The 7,500-nt window shown below is 39.1% G+C and overlaps 4 non-coding genes across 4 annotated transcripts in view; all 4 read left to right on the forward strand.

Moving 5' to 3' along the window:
• The first annotated feature begins 494 nt into the window (after positions 1-494).
• Positions 495-613, forward strand: LOC141316657 (5S ribosomal RNA). Its single transcript, XR_012351501.1, has one exon. It is a non-coding gene; the product is annotated as a 5S ribosomal RNA (ribosomal RNA).
• Positions 614-697: 84 nt separating this feature from the next.
• Positions 698-816, forward strand: LOC141316669 (5S ribosomal RNA). Its single transcript, XR_012351513.1, has one exon. It is a non-coding gene; the product is annotated as a 5S ribosomal RNA (ribosomal RNA).
• An 84-nt stretch (positions 817-900) lies between these two features.
• Positions 901-1,019, forward strand: LOC141316681 (5S ribosomal RNA). Its single transcript, XR_012351525.1, has one exon. It is a non-coding gene; the product is annotated as a 5S ribosomal RNA (ribosomal RNA).
• A 6,454-nt stretch (positions 1,020-7,473) lies between these two features.
• LOC141316631 (5S ribosomal RNA) overlaps positions 7,474-7,500 on the forward strand; it is a 119-nt gene continuing 92 nt past the window's right edge. Inside the window, exon 1 of the ribosomal RNA XR_012351477.1 lies at positions 7,474-7,500. This exon is cut by the window's right edge and continues 92 nt beyond it. This is a non-coding gene — a ribosomal RNA (5S ribosomal RNA).

The raw sequence follows: 7,500 nt of genomic DNA on the forward strand, positions 1-7,500 counted from the left end.
TCACCAAACTGTTGGATTGAGGAGTTGCTAATTTTAGAGCTCACCTTTCCATTCACCACCTGCAAACTTTGGATTACACTTTCTGTGGATTGTATATACACCGGTGGACACTCACATTGGACTTATCAACACACTGGGATTCTTGGACTGTTTTTAGGGTATGGACAAATGAACTGTATTCTTTTAACAGCGTTTACCTCGTTTTATCGTGTTGTTTTAAAGTCTTTTATGTGAACCTTGTAAATAAACCAAATCTATTTAAACCAATCTTCTTTTATGTCTCATTCTTTTAACCACTAGTCATCTCTCACAGTTAAATCTGATCCCATTTTAGTCTTGTAACTCGGCTGATAAGGCCGATTGTTACACTTGGATGGGAGACCGCCTGGGAATACCAGGTGCTGTAAGCTTTTGCCTTTTCTTCACTATTTATATAATATGCTGGCTTTTACGGAGGCTGATCTTTAAATAGCCCACTTTTTGGAGCAGCCCTCGCTTACGGCCATACCGCGCTGAGAGCGCCCGATCTCGTCTGATCTCGGAAGCTAAGCAGCGTCGGGCCTGCTTAGTACTTGGATGGGAGACCGCCTGGGAATACCAGGTGCTGTAAGCTTTTGCCTTTTCTTCACTATTTATATAATATGCTGGCTTTTACGGAGGCTGATCTTTAAATAGCCCACTTTTTGGAGCAGCCCTCGCTTACGGCCATACCGCGCTGAGAGCGCCCGATCTCGTCTGATCTCGGAAGCTAAGCAGCGTCGGGCCTGCTTAGTACTTGGATGGGAGACCGCCTGGGAATACCAGGTGCTGTAAGCTTTTGCCTTTTCTTCACTATTTATATAATATGCTGGCTTTTACGGAGGCTGATCTTTAAATAGCCCACTTTTTGGAGCAGCCCTCGCTTACGGCCATACCGCGCTGAGAGCGCCCGATCTCGTCTGATCTCGGAAGCTAAGCAGCGTCGGGCCTGCTTAGTACTTGGATGGGAGACCGCCTGGGAATACCAGGTGCTGTAAGCTTTTGCCTTTTCTTCACTATTTATATAATATGCTGGCTTTTACGGAGGCTGATCTTTAAATAGCCCACTTTTTGGAGCAGCCCTCGCTTACGGCCATACCACGCTGAGCGCCCTCTAGTGGAAGCAGGAAGTGGTACAGCTTGTTGGAGAAAGCAAACAGAGAGTGTTTTGAGTTTTGAGAACTGGAAACTGAAGCCTGTGTTTTTAAAACAACCTTTTTGAAAAAGAGGAATTGGTGGGTAGTCAAGTTATTTAATCCCCAAACGGCTATTGCTGTTTGGGGATAGATACTTTCTGTGCTGAGATGGCTACAATGTTGGATGACAAAATGGAGGTGGGAAGAGGCCTGGAGAAAAGGAACACAAGGGAAATGGATGGAGAACGGGACCAAAGAAGAAGGAATTATGAAAAGAGGCTCACAGTGCTGGTGGAAATAGAAGGAGAAGATAGAATAACGATGATGGAGATACTGAAGAAAGTGAGAGAAGAGTGTGGAGTGGTGATCGGCTGTAGATACAAAACACCAAAAGAATACGAGCTGACAATGGAAGAGGAAAAAGGAAAGAAGAAGTTGTTGGATGGGCTAAAGATAAAGAACAGTCGGATTATGGCGAAAGAGGTGGACTGTATGGAGATGGTGGTCTCATTTCTTGGTCTACCAATGTATATTCAGGATGAGGAGATACTGAGAAAGCTGTCGGAATGGGGAGTTAAAGCGGTCTCAAGAGTGAAAAGGAGAATGTGGCCGGGGACAGATATCGCTGATGGGACAAGATTTTTAAAGGTAAAATTCAATGATGTGGTAAAATCACTGCCATATTCAACAAAGTTTGAGACACTAGGAGGGACTGAGCACTTCAGAGTGATACATGACAGGCAAGTGAAAGTCTGTCGCCTGTGCATTCAGCCAGGTCACATTGTAAGAGACTGCCCAAGCTTCAGATGTTTTAAATGTGACAAGCAGGGACATTACGCCAGAGAGTGCAAGGAGGTGAACTGCATTATGTGCAATATGCGACCTGGATTATGTGTGTGTGAAACACTGCCGGAGATGGATGAGGAAAACAGCAATGAGGAGGATTCGGATCTGTATGAGGTGGATGAAGAGGTGGAGATCGAAGGAAAGGAAGGTGAAGCGACTGGAGAAGAAAGAAGGGATGCATGGAGTGGAGAAGAAAGAACAGTGGAGTGGAGAGCGATTGAGAATGTGAGCAGTCAAGAGGAGGAGGCTCCAGGGCAGAGGCAGAGAGAGAGAGAAAGAAAAAAGAAAGAAAGGAGAGCGGAACCCGGAAAGGAGATGGCTATGAAGGGCTTGGAGTGTGAAAATGGAGAAGGGGAAACAGCGAAAGGTGATGGAGAGAGTCAGGAGGGTGACAGTGCAAAAGGGCAAGGCGAAAAGCTGCAAGTGGAGGGATGTGGAGGAGTGCCAGAGAGTCTAGAGACAATCGAGGACGAGGACATGGACACAAGCGAAGGAAAAAGGGTGCAGAAGAAAAGAAAGAAGAAAGAAATGGAGGAGCACACTGCAGAAAGTAAGTGCATGGATTGAGCAAAATGAGTATGATTTTTTTCAAAATTATGATACTTGCTATGTGGGGCATTATGAACATTGCCTGTTTGAATAGCAATGGGTTAAGAGATGAAAATAAGTTTGAGAAGGTGAAGGGTTTGTTAAAAGCGGATATACTCTGTTTGCAAGAGACACACTGGTCTGATGAAATAATGGACAACATAAGAAAGAGGTGGGAAGGTGAAATTATTTCTAATCATGGGACTGCAAAATCCTGTGGCGTGGCAACCCTGATAAAAGGAGATCGATTAAACAATGTGAAGCAAATATACAAGGATGGAAATGGGAGATTGTTAGTGATTGAATTTGTATTTCACAATGAACTGTTCAGGCTGATAAACATTTATGCACCTAACACAGAAAATGAAAGAAAAGAAGTCTTTAAAGAAATTAAGCCGCTGTGTAAAGGCAACTTTATAATAGTCGGTGACTTTAATGTATGGTGCACAAGACTGGACGCGTCAAGCAGCGCAAACTTTAAGTCAGATGTATCCAGAAAATATTTAACTGAATGGATGCAAAATGAGGACATAGTTGATGTATGGAGGGATGAGAATCCCTACAAAAAAGACTTCTCTAGAAGACAATTGGTGATGGGAGTCTTGAAACAAAGCCGTATAGATTTATGTTTAACCAAAAGGGAAATGTTAAAATATATAAAAAATGTGAGATATAAGTTTGTGGGAGTAAGTGACCATGCTATGATGATGGTAAAGATGGGTGTGAACGAGGAGGAGAGGGGGGGAGGAATGTGGTGTTTGAATGCAGACTTGCTAAAAGAAGAGGCATATAAAGAAAATATCAGAAAATGTATAGATTATGAAATGGAAAATATCTTATTTGATGAAAATGTATGTGAGTGGTGGGAAAAAATGAAAGGGATAATTAAAAAAAGAAGTATTAGATATGCCAAACAAAGGAATTTTAAGAGAAGGAGCAAAGTTGAGGTAATGCAAAATGAATTGAAGAGGGAAGCAGAAAAAATAGAAAGTAATCCCGAGCAAGATAAAGAACGCTTTATGCAGATAAATGCAGAAATAGAGGAGTATGAAAAAGAAAAAAGCAAGGGTGCAATAATAAGGAGTAGAGCGCAGTATGCGTTAGAGGGAGAAAGAAGCACAAAGTTCTTTCTAAACTTAGAAAAGAAAAAGCAGATGAAAAAGTATATAACAGAGTTGGAAAATGAAAAAGGAGATAAGATTACTGATTATGTGGAGATAATAAGAGAAGTAGAAATATTTTATAAGAAGCTATTTAAGAAAGAAGGGGTTAAACAGGAGTGTGTGGAGGAAGTTTTGAACTCTGTGAGTGTGAGGTTAAGTGAAAGTGAGAAAAATACATGTGAAAGTGACATAGGTATCGAAGAAATAAAAGAAGCAATAAAACAGACAAAGAAGAATAAAAGCCCGGGCTCAGACGGCTTAACGCATGAGTTTTACAAGACTTTTGAAGAGACTGTAGCACCAATATTGTGGAAGGTTTATAGAAGTATGGAAGAGAGAGGTGAAATGCCAGAGTCTATGGGGCTAGGAGTAATCACAATACTATATAAAAATAAAGGAAGTCCACTTAAGCTAGAAAATTATAGACCGTTGAGTCTGTTAAACACGGATTATAAAATACTGACAAAAGTGCTGGCAAATAGGATAAAAGAGGTGGTAGGGTCAATAGTATCACCAAGCCAAGCTTATAGCATAAAGGGAAGAGACATTACAGATACAATTTGCACAATAAGGGACGTAGTAGAAGGGATGGGGAAAGATGGGAAAGGGGGATTGGTTTTATCTATAGACTTAAATAAGGCTTTTGATAGGGTGGAACATAGCTTTATAGAACAGACAATGGGGAGATTTGGGTTTGGAGAGAGAATGCAAAAGTGGATAAAATTAATATATGTAAATGCTAAAAGTTGTGTTAAGGTTAATGGGGTGTTAACTGACCCCTTTCAGTTAGAGAGGTCAGTAAGGCAAGGCTGTCCGTTGTCTGCAATATTGTATTCAATAACAGCTGAGCCACTGGCGACACTCATCAAAAATGACAAGGAAATAAAAGGTATTCAAATACCAAATGGAGGATTGAGTGTAATACATCAATATGCAGATGATACAACTTTTACAGTTAGGGATATAGAGAGTATAAATAAAATTAGAAAACAGATGGAAAAATATGGGAAAGCGTCAGGTGCTAAAATAAATGTGGAAAAATCTGAAATAATGAGTATAGGAGGAATAAGGGTGGAAGGGTCAGATGTTCCATTTAAAATAACGAAAGATTTTATAAAAATTTTAGGGGTAAACGTAGGAGAGAATGCAAAAGAGGCAAGAGATGCAACATGGTCAGGAGTGCTAAACAAAATCAAGCAAGTGTTACAGTTTTGGAGACTAAGGGAATTAAGACTAAGAGGAAAAGTGGTAGTGGTTAATTCTTTATTGTTAACTAAATGTAATTATGTGATGGGAGCAATTGATTTACCAGACTGGGTGTTAAATGGAATAAAAGAGGCTGTGAATATTTTTGTGTGGGGTGGGAAAGGAGTAAAAATATCAGCAAAAACATTAATAGCAGATTACAGTGAGGGGGGTTTGAAATTGATGGATTTAGATGTGAAAAGGAAAGCAATAAGAGTTAAGACAATAAAAAAGTATTTATGTGGCAAAGTAGAATATGGATGGAAGGGGTATAAGAGAAAATATTTAAATGAAGGAGGAGGGTGTGGTGAAGAAGGAGTGTTTATGGTTTTAAAAAAGCCAATGATTGAAAAGTTGCCTTTGTTTTACCAAGAAGTGTTTACTGCATGGGCTGAATTTGTGATAAATGTAAACTATGAATGTGAAAACATAAACCAAATACACAATCAGCCAATTTTCCTGAACCCAAGAATAAGGAGGGGAGGGAAAATGCTTTACAACAGACTGTTCATGAGAGCGGGGGTAAGGAAAGTAAAGGATATGGCTTACGAATATGTAAAAGGTTTTTTACCGAATAGAGCAATATATGATTGTGTGGTGGGGTGGGATGATGAAATTGAGAAAGCAAAAGTGGATGGTGAATGTGAAAACATTAAAAAAAGCCTGCCTGAAAGGTGGGTAGAAAGGATTGAAAGGGAAACTGTTAAAGTGGGAGATTGGGGAATGCCTGAAATGTACATTGTGGAAAATGGGAGAAAAAAGTTTTTGTGGGAGATAAATGTGAAAACTGTATACAAAATGATGGTCAGAAAGGAGATCAAAGTGCCTGCATCAGAAGCGGTATGGCCAAGATTGTTTCCTGATTTGAAAGTAAAAACAATATGGAGAAACTTAAATATAAAATACAACGGACTAGACTGTGAGAACTTGGACTTCAAGCTACGACACAATAGAATCTATACAAAGGTGGTAATTCATCAAATGAATAAAAATGTGAGTAGAGAATGTGATATATGTGAGACAGAGCCAGAAACTTTGATGCACATTTTCTTTGAGTGCAAGGAACTTGAGGAGTTTCATGGAAAAATGAAAAAACTGATAAAAGATGGAATGGGAAAAGGGGTTGCAGAAGATGAGTGGAAAAAACTGTTTTTGTTTGGTGAATGTACAAATTATAAGGATAGGAAGGTGAACTTTTGGAATTTGATTCTAAGTAATGCAAGGTATGCAATATGGGTGAGGAGGAATATGGCATACTATGAGAGAAAGAAAGTAGATGTGACTGAAATGTTCAAGAGTATTGTTAGAAAGAATGTGTATATAATGTGGAAATACCTAAGCAAAGAAGAATTTGAAAAAGCGTTTGTAGAAGAAAGTGGATTTATATGTACAAAAGAAAGGTTTAGTTTAACATTTTGAAAAGAAATGGTTATATTTAAGTTAGGTATTTTTGTTTTGGGTTTTTGGTTTCGTTTGAGTGATATAAAGGAGGGTTAAATTCAAAGCTCATGCTGTATATGCTAAATTGTCTTCAAATGTAATAAGATTGAAAGATGTAATGAATGAAAAATGAGTTATGTAAATATTATTTTGTACTTTTTGATAATAAAAAAAAAAAAAAAAAAAAGAGCGCCCGATCTCGTCTGATCTCGGAAGCTAAGCAGCGTCGGGCCTGCTTAGTACTTGGATGGGAGACCGCCTGGGAATACCAGGTGCTGTAAGCTTTTGCCTTTTCTTCACTATTTATATAATATGCTGGCTTTTAGAAAGACGTGTTTTACCGCTCTATTTATTACAATCATTTAAATGTATTATAGAGTTTTAAGTGTTTTACATGTTTTTTAGGCCATTTTATTACTCTTAACATTTTAAGTGAGTGTGTGTCTTTAAAAAATGGATGGTTGGCCTGCCATGTGACTAGACACATGACAGGAAGCAGGAAGTACAACTGTATAAGAGAGCAGCATGACAAACAAAGGACAGTCACCAAACTGTTGGATTGAGGAGTTGCTAATTTTAGAGCTCACCTTTCCATTCACCACCTGCAAACTTTGGATTACACTTTCTGTGGATTGTATATACACCGGTGGACACTCACATTGGACTTATCAACACACTGGGATTCTTGGACTGTTTTTAGGGTATGGACAAATGAACTGTATTCTTTTAACAGCGTTTACCTCGTTTTATCGTGTTGTTTTAAAGTCTTTTATGTGAACCTTGTAAATAAACCAAATCTATTTAAACCAATCTTCTTTTATGTCTCATTCTTTTAACCACTAGTCATCTCTCACAGTTAAATCTGATCCCATTTTAGTCTTGTAACTCGGCTGATAAGGCCGATTGTTACACTTGGATGGGAGACCGCCTGGGAATACCAGGTGCTGTAAGCTTTTGCCTTTTCTTCACTATTTATATAATATGCTGGCTTTTACGGAGGCTGATCTTTAAATAGCCCACTTTTTGGAGCAGCCCTTGCTTACGGCCATACCGCGCTGAGAGCG

The sequence above is a fragment of the Garra rufa genome, unplaced genomic scaffold (assembly GCF_049309525.1).
Source record: "Garra rufa unplaced genomic scaffold, GarRuf1.0 hap1_unplaced_127, whole genome shotgun sequence".
Classification (NCBI taxonomy): domain Eukaryota; kingdom Metazoa; phylum Chordata; class Actinopteri; order Cypriniformes; family Cyprinidae; genus Garra; species Garra rufa.